This window comes from Paramormyrops kingsleyae, chromosome 9 (genome assembly GCF_048594095.1).
Source record: "Paramormyrops kingsleyae isolate MSU_618 chromosome 9, PKINGS_0.4, whole genome shotgun sequence".
NCBI lineage: Eukaryota > Metazoa > Chordata > Actinopteri > Osteoglossiformes > Mormyridae > Paramormyrops > Paramormyrops kingsleyae.
The window spans coordinates 35,760,402-35,773,618 of NC_132805.1; positions in this window are offsets into that span (position 1 = coordinate 35,760,402).

Consider the following 13,217-nt stretch of genomic DNA (forward strand, 5'->3'; position numbering starts at 1 on the left):
CTTCACTGATTGAACGTGTCACTTCTGGCCTCAGAGGCGTCAGTTTAACTTAAACAACACAGTAAGTTCTTCTGCCAAAGAGAAGAGGGAGGGAGACGGGCAGGGGAACAAAACAAGTGCTTTATTTGGTGTGGACATCGAGATGCTTTAGGACAAAAATGCACTGGGATTAATCAGCGGGTCAGCTACAGTTAAACGTGGCAGCCGCTGACCTCTTGTGTTTCAGCCGACAACCTGGGTGGCTGACCAGACCATTGCACCCCCTTGTTGGGGCACGACCGGGCAATAATTCTTGGCAGCGCTGCTGCATGTGTGTTTCTGACGGACAAGGAAGTCATTATCCAGAGGAAGGATTAGGCCGCAGTAATGGACACTGCCATACATCATGTGAGGAGAGGTGAGGCTTCCAGAACCCTCTGAAAAACAATTAAAATGTCCAAGTAGCTGTCGTTTTCACCTCCAGTAAATTTAAAACGAGCTCATGTTTGGAGTGCTGGAATACTGCATGAATGGGAAATCCCAGGCAGCAGAACACAAGGTTCAACTCTGAGCGTCAAAAAATGACTTTATTCGAATTTCCTCTTATTTTTTTAATCTTATTTTTTTTGAGTGCATCTGTGTCATGGAGCTCATTCTCGTTTTAATAACATATTTTCATTCAGCTTAGTTTATTGTGCAGCACGTAAAAATGATTAATGACATTAATCATATCTTGGCAAATCAAATTCAAATAAAAGGGAGTGTAGAGTTTGGCTCATGTCAGGGAGAGAATTAAGCACTAACGCATACGGCAGGTGAATGCAGTGAGCCAGTGTCGGCTTTCACTGCTGCTGAACTGCTGACAGAAAGACCCTTTGACCTTAGGAGGAAGCAGTGTTTAACCTGGACGAATCAGCCCCGGGTGACAGATTTATGGTGTGTTGGGGACCGACATGAGCGGTACATTTCGTCATATTTGATCTACTTTGGGTTTATTTTTATTTATGTTTTAAAATCTCGGTAAATGGAGTGTGTGTATGTGTGTTGGGGGCCTGGGCTAACGTTGAAAGCAACTAAAAGTAATTGTGGCATTCAGTATTTCTTTTTTACCTGAGGTTTTTAAAATCCCCTTTTGCTTTTATTGGGTTTCCGAAGGGGACATGGAAACCTTCTGGCACGGCGTCCGGAACACTCCGCCCCGGCCGCTCAGTCACCTCCCCCTGCTGACCGCCAGCCCACATGCTCATTTTATAGTTCGATAATTTCATTTTTAGTTAAGATGACCTCATAGCTGTCGACCAGTGACCTTTCATTACTAATGAGTCCTCACTAACCATTAGCGAAATTTTATTGCGCTCGGGATGCCTTCTGTCTCATCCTCTGCATAAATAAGAAGCAGCTCTTACAGTAATTGATTACCGTGCCAGTTAGAGGTGTGCTGGATATAGATTGCAAGCTCTATATTGCAAAATGAATATATAGTCAGGCTTGCATATGAGTGTAAATGTGTTCATAGCTGAACTGGTGACACAATGCTGTTCTTCATTGTGAGCTGTGCACATCTGTCAGCAAAAGCATGTGTCTGTGGCACAGTCCCACAGAAACTGTCTTTGTAATTGTGTCTCTCCTCAGATTGTTTAAGAAGAGGGCAGAAGCATCATGGGATGCGTGTTCGAGAATAGATGAACTGTAACTGAGAGTAATTTCTACAGAAGCTGAACTGCAACTAAGGGAGTACATATACTGAAGCTAAACTATAGCTGAGAATAATGTCTACAGAAGCTGAACTGCAACTAAGTTTAATTTACTGAAGCTGAACTGAAGCTGAGAGTAATGTCTAACGAAGCCGACCTGCAACTGAGGGAGAACATGTACTGAAGCTAAACTATAGCTGAGAATAATGTCTACAGAAGCTGAACTGCAACTAAGTTTAATTTACTGAAGCTGAACTGAAGCTGAGAGTAATGTCTAACGAAGCCGACCTGCAACTGAGGGAGAACATGTACTGAAGCTAAACTATAGCTGAGAATAATGTCTACAGAAGCTGAACTGCAACTAAGTTTAATTTACTGAAGCTGAACTGAAGCTGAGAGTACAGTTTGGAGGTCAGGGGTGGATGGCATGACCCAAAAAAGGTGAGAAGTGCATGCCAAGGGTGAGTCTGAGGGAAATGCCCAGGGGAGGGGGGCACGGGGGGGGGGTCCCAGGGCGGCACACAGGGCGGGTCCCAGGGCGGGTCCCAGGACGGGTCCTCTCCACTACATTGAAACTGGCTTGTGGCTCTGGCTTTATTGAAAAATCAATGTCCATTTGAGAGGCCGGTGCGTGTGGCTGCCTGCCAGAGCGCCTGAAATCACCTAATGAAGCCTCCTGCCGTTATCCGATGCCTGATTTATCGTGTCAAAGTGACTTTGTGGCCACAGTCATTGCTCTGGGCCCGGTCTTCAGCCTATTGTTCCCTGCATACTCTGCGCCGGCTCCCATACTCCGTGGCAGCCTGTATTCTCTGGCTGGCCTGCATCCACTACGACAGCCTCCATACTCAGTGGTGGCCTCCGTACTCTGTGCTGTCCTGCATACTCCACACCAGTATCTATACTCCACGCTGGCCTGCATCCACCATGACAGCCTCCATACTCCATCGCAGCCTCCATACTCCATGCTAACCTATATACTCCATGGTGGTCTGCGTACACCACATCGGTCTACATATTGTACGGCAGCCTTCATACTCCATGCCGGCCTGCATACTCTACAGCGGCCTCCAAGCTCTGAACCAGCCTGCATTCTCTATGGTGGCCTCCGTACTCTGAGTCATCCTGCATACTCCGCATCAGCCTCTATACTCCATGCTGGCCTCCATGCTCTGCGCCGGCCTGCATACTACACGCCAGCCTACAAACTCCACACCAACCTCCACAGGCCATGAATTATGCCACGCCCCCCCCCCCCCCCCCATGACACAAAGCTTGACCGACCACATGTAAGATGCTTGTTCAAAGCTGTTTTTCATCACAGGATGTGGAGGAGAAGGGAAATGTACTCGATCAGGCCTCTTTTTCCTGCCTCGAGTCACATGTCAGGAAGGATTTTGCACTCCCTCTGGCCCAGAAAAGAGCACAAACTCTAAGGAGACAGAATCCAAGGTGAAAAACCACAGCAACTCTAATAACACCAGTAACTGTATATGGGCCATGAGGCCCAGCAGCAATTATGAGGCAGGGAAAGCCGATCCCTCCGCTGTACGTCGTGTCCTCATCTGTCGAAATGGAGGGACTTTAATGATGTCCTTGGGCGCCGTCTGCTCGTCCGCCACGGGAGCAGCCGAGGTAGGAGACGTGCCGGCGAAGCGCGGCGGCGAAGCGCGGTGAGTGATGACGGCTTGGACGGAGGCAGAAGCGCACGGCGATGAGGCGGGAGTTTGCAGAGGCCCGAGTAAGTGACGGCGGCCCTGCATCTCAAAGTCAATGACAGGAAGAGGGACACGTCAGAGCCGTGAGGTTCGTCCAGCCTGTCTGCCCCAGTGCCGGGGGGGAGGATGAGTCACCGGCCGGCTGCCTCCCCCAGAACCATTTTCCCATTTCACCTAATATCATAAATGCCCAAGAAGTCCCTCATCGTGCCCCCACCCTGCTACCTCGCGAGCCGTGTGGCATTGTATAATGCAATTTGGTTGATTAAAAGAAAACATTAAAGTATACCTTATTCAATTTGACAGCAGGCACGAAGTCCGAGCTTCGACTGCCATTTTCTTTATTGGCTTGAATAAAGGGGATCACGTCATCCCCCCCCACCCCCCAGACAAACCCAGATGAGAGGATGTCCTGTAGGACAGAGATTTGTTTAGGACCCCCGCCCCTCTCACCCTCCCCCCCCCCCCCCTCGAATGTGGCCACTCTAACCTTGAACACTTGAGGAGAACTGGAAAAAAAAACCTCTTTGGCATAATCAAACTGAAGCGATTCATTTTATTTATATCAATAAACAGAGAGATTTGTCATTAATCTAATGGGGGGGGGGGGGGGGGGCAGCTGAAAGTACTCACCCCTGTGTCCGCCTTTTAAAGATGAGTCATCCATTGTTTTAGAAGAGTCACCGTAAGCAGGGAGAGCATCCACTGCGAATACTAAGGAGCGGCCGCACTGCGGGGTCACTGCGTTGCCACGGCGCTCTCATGTGGCGCCGATGACTGGAGGGAAGACCGTCCAGGCTGGCCCACCAAGAATGGGGTGGTCATGTGACCATGAAGTAGGCGGGGTTACACGTCGTGGTTTTGTGGATAGGAGAGCAAGGGTAGCACTGAAGCTGATCTGAATATTAATAAAGAGTGTGTGTGTGTGTGTGTGTGTGTGTGTGTGTGTGGATTACGTTTATATTACATTGTGAGGGACAAAAAAAAACAGTTTTTTTGAGATTGTGGGGACCATTTTCCAGGTCCCCACAAAGATCTGTGAATGCAACCTAAAAAGTAAAAATGCCAAAAGTTTCGTATTTTGTTTGGTTACTTATGGTTAAGGTTAGGGCTGGGTAGGGGTTGTCATGTTGGGATTAGAGTTTTCCCCATAGAAATGAATGGAGAGTCCCCACAAAGATATAATTACAAACCCGTGTGTGTGTGTGTGTGTGTGTGCGTGTGAGCATAGGTTTGCATAGATCACATTTCGGAACGAAAATGCCCCCAAAGTGTGGTAAAACCTGAAACTTCCTCAGTTTTGGGAACATGTTTTTTTTTCAGGTCGCCATTTGGATAACCTCAGTTTATAAAAATCTGGGAATGCAATAAAAAAAGTAAAAATATGCAAAGTCTTATATATTGTTTGGTTATTTATGGTTAAGGTTGGGGCTGGGGGGGAGTTAAGGGTGTTGAGATTAGGGTTTTTCCCATAAAAATGAAGGGAGAGTCCCCACAAAGATATGAATACAAACATGTGTGTGTGGAACAGCAGCTAAACTAAGATGAGCTGAGCCTGACCATGCCGAGATGGGGGGCACTCTGCAGGGAGGGTGTGTCTCTCACATAGGATGTCCGCACTAACATGGTTGAATAAGGCCCTTGATTTGTGATATGATCCAAGCATTTTCAAAGTCGAGTCATGCAGTTGTAATAATTATTTTCTAGGCTGTGGGATTTCCTTTTCAAAAGCAAAAAACATGCGGGTTTTACCTCAGTCGGCAAAAATGAACAAGAAGAAATTACCAAACAAAAGCCTTGATGTTCCAGAGTCATACAAAGGACAAATATAGCCTCTATGTGCAAACAAAAGGCAGATAACCGATGTTAAACGTCTAACAATGCAGATATCATTTAAAGAAAAGTAAATCTCCTGCCTCAGACGCCTGGAGATCCAGGACAGCGCTACACCGGACGTTTACGCTCAGCACTAGGGCTCATTCACACGCGGCATTTTCTCTCTTATATGGTATAAAAGATCATTAAACCTGAACATCTGAAACCCTAAACGCTCCCTCTACCTGAAAACAAGTTTCATTTACAGGGTTATAATTAAACAGTCTGACAGACATAAAACAGTCTGCAAGTCTGAAGAAGTAAAAACATTCATTGTGTAGCAGGTCGGTGGTGATGATCGCACAACTGCAAGGCAGGAGACACCGAATCGGTAGACCAGTTAACTGCAGACCAGTTAACCAGTTAAAACCAAATTAGATCTTTCGGTTCAACATTTCAACCCTGCATGCGGCTCCTGACCTTCGCATCTACGTTCCACCCACCTTCATCAGTTTCCATAGAAGCTCAGATGTTGTACCATTGAACAGGCTACTCAAGTTTTGTAAAATATCCTGCAATTGAGTAAGTTGCAAAATAAAAAACGATTGCGTTGTAAATATATATATATATATATGCATGCCTACTCACATCAGTCTACTTTCTGTCGTTTTCATCAGCTTCGCATCATCACTGAGATTTCACATAATTATAATTCGTTGTGCAAACTCTGGTGCATGGAGAGGAAGCACTTCCCACTCTGTAAGCATCCATCAGTGTTCCTATTCATGTCATAATGCTTCGCAATGTCACCAAGTTCTTATGTAGCAAAATTTGTTAGTTCTAGAATGAGTGTGTTTTCTTGAAGCTTAAGCCTATAACGGACATTTACCTGCCACCTATTTACACAGTATAAATGTGTCACACTGGGTTTTTGGTATAAAGTGATGTGTAAAACAACACAAATAACCTTTCAGCATGAGCACCAGCACTCAGGAGGCAATTTCTCACAGTCACAAAATCAAAATTATGATTATGTGTATCGAATCACTTTCTGCACGATTTGTTTGTGGACTGACTGGAATGGCCTTCAAAGGAAGATCATTTCTCATCTTCTCCCATGAATTACTGCGACTGCAGCCATCAAGTTGTCAGCGCAGCTGGAACAGAGCAAGCATTCAGAGGTTGATTATATAACGTGTTATTTTATAAGCAGTTAGCCTGGTGTCAGTTGTATCTTTCTCGAACAGGAACGAGACGATGGCCCGAAACCACAACCTCTGGTCTTCTGAGGGTAGACAACCAGGCCGGGTGATTCTGCGGAGGAGGCTGCAGACCTAAGCTCATGATTTCTCTAACTCAAACACCAACAGAGTGCTTCTTGCATGAAGCCCACAGATGTTTCGCCGTGGCCCCAGATGCGTTTTATTGGTTGATCCGGCCGATTCATCAGGGTGAATCCTGTCTCTGGCCAATAGCTATCCATGATGTCATGACACAGACATGCTGTCGGCCCATTGAACTGTTTTATTGTACAGAACGTGTCAGTACACGACCACTTTCTGTCCTCCTGTGATTGCAACACAGACAGCTAGGGGAGTCAAGGTTAAAGGAGATGATTACACATCACATCGCCATCCACAGGGTAATCTGATGCCTGTGTTCCACCAGTGTTGACCTCAAAGAGCTCTTCACGGAGAGTGGGAGGACATTGACTTACGGCAGTAGGTGCCTAGCTAGTTCCAGTGCAGGACCATGGAGGAGAAGGTTATGGTTTCTGCTCTCAGGTAGGGGAGATGCTTTAGTTCCTTGCCGAAAGTCCAGAGGTGGAGATTTCAGGTCCAGAAAGTAAAAATCCAGACCAAGATTTTGTTTCAACTAACCAGTTGAGCACAAAGAATCACAGTCACACTCAACTGGTTGGTTGAAACAAAATCTTGGTCTGGATTTTTACTTTCTGGACCGGGACCCTCCACCTCTGAGAATGTCCCTTATCCCACACAGTCCTGAAGGTACACTGGTATCACAGAAGGGTCAGACTGTGTGAACTATGTGAGATGCTTTGGATGACGCTGAATAACAGCGAGGGCTGTGTGCTGACTGTTACCTTATATGCTGCTTTGGTTCAGGACATGGTGCTGAAATCACAGGGAGAAACAGAGTAATATCTGTTCATGTCTGGCACCTTTATCTGAAGACAATGCTGTCGTTGACTGTGGTTTTGAGCCGGGAGTGTTTGCTCAAGACCCCCATCAGAGGTCCAACAAACTTTCCCCCTCTGAGTCCGAAGTCCTTCACTTGCTGTCCTGATAATAGGATAACGGTGTTAAAAGAGCCCTTTGTCAGTCATGGCAATGAGTAAGTTGTTTAAACGCCCTCTGATCTTATTCCCTTCCACTTGTTAAATGCCCTGATGCTTAATGGCAGGTATAATGCGTCGGAGAGGCTGGGGTGTAATTCCACTTATGACACAGTCCTGAGGATCCCAGACTGGATCGATACTTTGACTGGAACTGAGCTTTGGCTTGTAATGCAACTTTAATGCAGTCGCCTTTCGGGGGGGTATGTCTGCTCATGGGGGTGGGGGGGGGGAGGGGGGTTAGAGCTTCACACCTGTGGGGCTGGGGGCCAGGCTGTGCCCCTCGCCCTGAGCACGAGGAGAAACAGTGTGTGTGTGTGTGTGTGTGCGCGCGTGTGTGTGCGTGTGTGTCTGCGCGTGTGTGTGTGTTTCTGTGTGTGTGTGTGTGTTTGAGGGTGCATTCAGTGTCGTGGGGAACAGGAGCTGTGGGTGGGCTTCTTCTGAGTTCACTAGTCAAGGTGAAATGGTGACTGTAAACTGCAGTGAATTGGCTCTGGATCGTTTCAGCTACGTTTGGGTTGAGGACAAATTTGAAGAGGATTAGTTACATTTCCTTAAAATCAAGTGGTCAGACTCAATAAAGCTCATTTAGATAGAGTATTAAGTACAATCGAGGTAACGTGTGCTTAGTCGATTTCTGAAATCTTTAAAAAGCTATTTGCGTCAGCTCAGATTTTGCAGAAGCTCAATGCTGCCATCTAATGGACGCTATTAAAAATTGGCTAATTAAAAAAATATTGGCGTCACCATGGCTGAGTAGGTAAGACTTTTGCCCCGCACCTGCTGGGTTGGGTTCGGAGCCCACCCCCACTCTGTATCTGTGGGGTTCGCATGTTCCCCGCGTGTCATGTGGATTCCCTCCACAGTCCGAAGACATGCAGGCTAAGTGGGGTCTCTTAATGGCCCATGATGTAGGAATGAGTCCCATCCAGGATGCACCCCAGCCTTGTGCCCTCTGCAGCCCCCCCCCCCCACCTCGACCAGGATACGCGGTTGGAAGATGGATGGGTGGGAATAACCTGACGCGCTGCTTTAAATTAATAATTGCACATCTGCTATCACAATTTCTATCTTTTTTATGTTGCGTTTTCACTTTTGTTATTTGTGTATTTTATATTTGCCTGGCAAGTCCGCTAGGCATTTCAATATTACTTTCTGGAACATTCTAAAGACCCGACACCACAGCCTCGCATGCTTAATAGCAATGGATACATGGCCTCCCTGAGCCGGCTGGCCAGGCGCCACGCACTGAGCGCCCCCTAGAGGATGCAGGGGCCGCGAGCCTTTCTGTGCTTCCTGCCGGATCTGGACATGACTGCTGCCACGCCACCTAGGGGCCAGAGGGCGAGGGTGACTAATGGCTGCCTGCAGGGCCGTGTGAGAGTAGGTGCGTGTTGGAGAGAGAAGACAGAGACAGAGAGGCATCTCCCAAAAATCACAGCCTCTGACGTTCCCATTGGCAAACCACCCCGGGACCATGACCCCTCCCTCGCCATTGCTCCTGACACAAGACGCAGCCTGTGGATATGAGACATGAGCTTGGGTGGAGTGGGGGGGGGGGGGGCGCGGGGCAGGGGGGGGGGGGTGTGTTCCACATTCCTTCCGCAGTGTAAACAGCGTCGGTTGCCATTCCATGTCTTCTGCCGTTGCCAGGCAACTTTCCCCAGCCCCCACCCACCCACACACACACACACACACACACACAGGGTAGGCGGGACTGGTTCTCCGCCACCCTGTAATCAGTGAACATCTCTTGACAGGAAACATGAAAAACATCTCTGGTGGAGGTGGGGGGGGGGGAAGCAATGGTTTCCACCTGGGCTGAGAACCACTGAGACCCATGTGACCTCAGGGCATCTGTGTGGTGGCAGGGGACACAGATCAGTTTCCAAAGCTGCTGCAACATCGCCCTCTAGTGATAAAATGAATGGGTGCTGCCTGCTGGCTCCATCAAAGCAACACGCAGACATGCATGAACCGTTATACTGCCGCTCAAATGTCATTTTATATAGCTAGACCGACTTGGTCATTGTGCCTCAATCGTGGGTATATACATTAGGGAGGTACATTTCCTAACCTCAATCGAGGGTATAGACATCAGGGAGGTACATTTCCTAACCTCAATCGAGGGTATATACATCAGGGAGGTACATTTCCTAACCTCAATCGAGGGTATATACATCAGGGAGGTACATTTCCTAACCTCAATCGAGGGTATATACATCAGGGAGGTACATTTCCTAACCTCAATCGAGGGTATATACATCAGGGAGGTATATTTCCTAACCTCAATCGAGGGTATATACATCAGGGAGGTACATTTCCTAACCTCAATCGAGGGTATATACATTAGGGAGGTACATTTCCTAACCAACATGCCACCCACTGGCCTTGCTGTGAAGTGCGACATTGTGGCCTTAACCCTAATACAGGGGCACTTGTGTCTTCGCTATTCTGCAAAGACGAGTGGGCAGGCTGTTAAGTTCACCTGTGGCTGAAGATCTGTTGGTTAAAAGAACAGTAGGAGCTGGGGTAGAACCAAAATGTGGACTGTCTGGTAGGAGCTCGGAGGGAGCAGAAACATGGACCAACAACCACTGGTTAAAGCTGGATGATGAAATCTGCAGAAGATTGTTTCCCAATCCGGTCCTCAGACGGTCTATATTTTTGCTCCCTCCGAACTCGGTGCCAGACAGTGACTGTCTGCGGGTCCCCAAGGCTATGCTGTGACACTGCAATGCAAGCCTCTGTCCGTCAGGCAAAGTGGGTGGGAATCAATCACGAGCAGCTAAATGTATGTAGTGACAGCAGTAAAGCTTCCCTAAAACACGCTGCACATTCAGTAACCCCCCCACCCCCAGAGGTCACAGGGCAATGTGCGGAACTTCATAAAAGGCAAATATTGCATATAAGAAATGAAGCTTTGAGATACACGGTAGGTGGGATTAGAGTCTGCTGTCAGGCAGTGGTTGGTTAAACTGAAAGGCAAACAAAAACAGCAACCAATGGGAAGTCAGCTAAACCAGCTGCCTCACAGACCCCCACCACTGCTGAATATAAAGAACCAAGAAGCACCCAGGTATCTTCGAGTGGCGCGACATTTCAGTGCCGAATTGGTCTGACAAAGTTGATTTGTTTCATTTTCATTTCATTTTTATTTCATTTAAAAAAATTTTTTTCGTAATTTCATTCCTTTCTTTTTGTCATTTTCATCATTTCATTTTCATTTCAGGTCAGAGTGCTACAAAATGCAGGCTTTGTCCGCCATATTTAATCAAATCAAAAATGATTGCTGGCCAGAGAAATTTAGAAACTGGTTCTCTGCACCACAATGAGCAAAAAGCAGACATCTGGACAGAGGAAATATCATGGGCATTAAAACACCGTGTGAGAGAAAGATGACTGTTTACGTGTAAAAGCACTACTGCATCTCCTGTGTATAATGGTGTATAATAGTGAAATGGAAACGGCAGGATTATTCCTCATATACCCTTTGTGTTCTGCGTCTCACAGCTGGTGCTTGTTAACTTCCTGGTAGCATAACGGTTAGGGTTGTAGCTCCTTGTAAATAAACTGCTCTGGTCTAAACACCAGCAGAGTTCTGCCCTTGTATCCTGGACAAAAGTGCATAAACCTAAATAGCTTATATATTTTTATGTTGCCAACTATATAAAAGGCAGCAAACTAAGCTTTGTGCATTGCTGTGGATAAAACCTGGTCGCCGTTAATGCTTGCGAGGTGGTAAACATCTTTTTCCATCGCTATAAAATCTATGGATGGATATTCTCACAAGGTCTGTGGAAAATTCCCAGTTTGGGTATGAGGAACCTCCGTCTCTCCTGCTTTCCCAGAGCGTGTGTGGCCAAGGCATCCAACCCAATGCGCATATCTATCACCCCCCACCCCCACGCATGAGAATGCACTTCACAGACTGATTGTCTGGCTTCAGACCTGACGCCCCAGAGCCAAAGACAATAGTGCAGTTTAATATAAGAAAAAAAGGAAATGTTGTTGTTTGTGTCTAAGTCTGTGTGGTTCGTCTAAGAATGGGAAGTGTGTGGTGAATGTGGCAGTGAGTCTGACAGCTTTCAGCAGCCGAAAAACTGCTCTTACAGTCATTTTGTTTACCCTGCAAATGTGTATTGACAGTCAGCCCCCACCAACTGAAGGGTTAGGCTCCGTTTGTGGGACATCTTTACGTTCGAAGGAAATGTTTTGTGTCACACAGGAAAATCGCTCATTCAGACGGAGGATAAATGTTAAAATAACAGGCTTGGTGAGCTGCCACTCTGCTCCTGAATGCCTTCAATGATGGAGGGCCGGTGAGCAGGCGAGTTTTAGACGGGGGTTTAAAGAAGGGCTGTTTCTGGCTGAGGCCGGTGATTCTGCACGGCAGCCGGATCGGACGCAGGATGTAAATAGCATCTTGAACGTGGCCCAGCGATTCGGAAGGCACTTCACCTAATGACACGCCGGCGTGCGCGGCGAGCGGAAAGCAGCCGGCGGTGACGTCAGCGGGCCGCCAAGAAGAGAGTCCTGGGGTAAGTCACCGATAAAGCCAGACGCTTCGTAATGACTCGAGCGGGGGGGTACAGACCCCCCCTGCTCTCTCGTTGGTTAATGTCATACCCCACGCACTCACTAAATTAAACGAGGGTCTTTGAGCCCCTCCCTTCTCGATTGGCTAATACTGTATTCTACCTCAGCTGATTGGTTTATGGCCATTGTGGGAATGAAGGGCTGAATGCTTCCACCCCCTGGCTACGTTGGTTCCACATGTGTGTCAGACACAGCACTCATTAGGTAACATAAGTGGGCTTCTTAGGGCGCCACCTACTGGGGGGAGGGGGGACATGCTCCTGACGCCCCTGGAAGTACTCAGGCTCATTGCGGTGCCGACACAGAACAGCTATGTGATGATGCTGATTGGGGGTGGGAGGGGGGATGGCGTTGAAGCTGGGGGGTGGAGGAACGACAGTGTCCACATGGCCTTCAGCCAACGCTGCTCTCACAGGTAATGGAAGAGGGTATCCGTCTGTCTGAGTTTTCGGGGCAGAGTCTGTGTCGCCACCCAATGGAGAGGACAGGGATCGGCCCTCCATCACAGCCTGTGACTCCTGGGAATCACTTTTACGAGGAAATAATGACCCTTTATTAAATTACCCGGGATTAAACCCTTAATTATTTCTTAGCTCAAGCTAACATTTTTTTAATGTCCCGGGGTGAAGCCAACATTAATCTTCTGAGCTAAACAGACAACAAATTAAACATTTAAAATTAATCTCTCCCTCTTCTCTCTGGCTGCGGTCTGGGCTATTAAACGCCCGTCTGAAGGGGTGCTATTTCTGCTGGATCTCGGGTCCTGATTTCTTATGGAATAAGTCTGTCTTCGGCTGGGAGCTCAAGATTCACAAAGAGTTTTGTTCTAAGTGCAAAGGTTAAACCCTGACATAGAGCCTAAGAATGTTTTCCTCTTATGCTTTGTTTATTGTTTCTGGAAAACACACTGACTGTACAATTAACTGGTGTAATTTCTGGATTTTCCATAAAGCCACATCCAATATCTAAGGCATTTATCTTAAAAGAAGAACAACCCTTAAAATATAAGTAATGGAAAAGAAAAACAAGCTTCTCACGCGGTAACGAGGCTCTTTC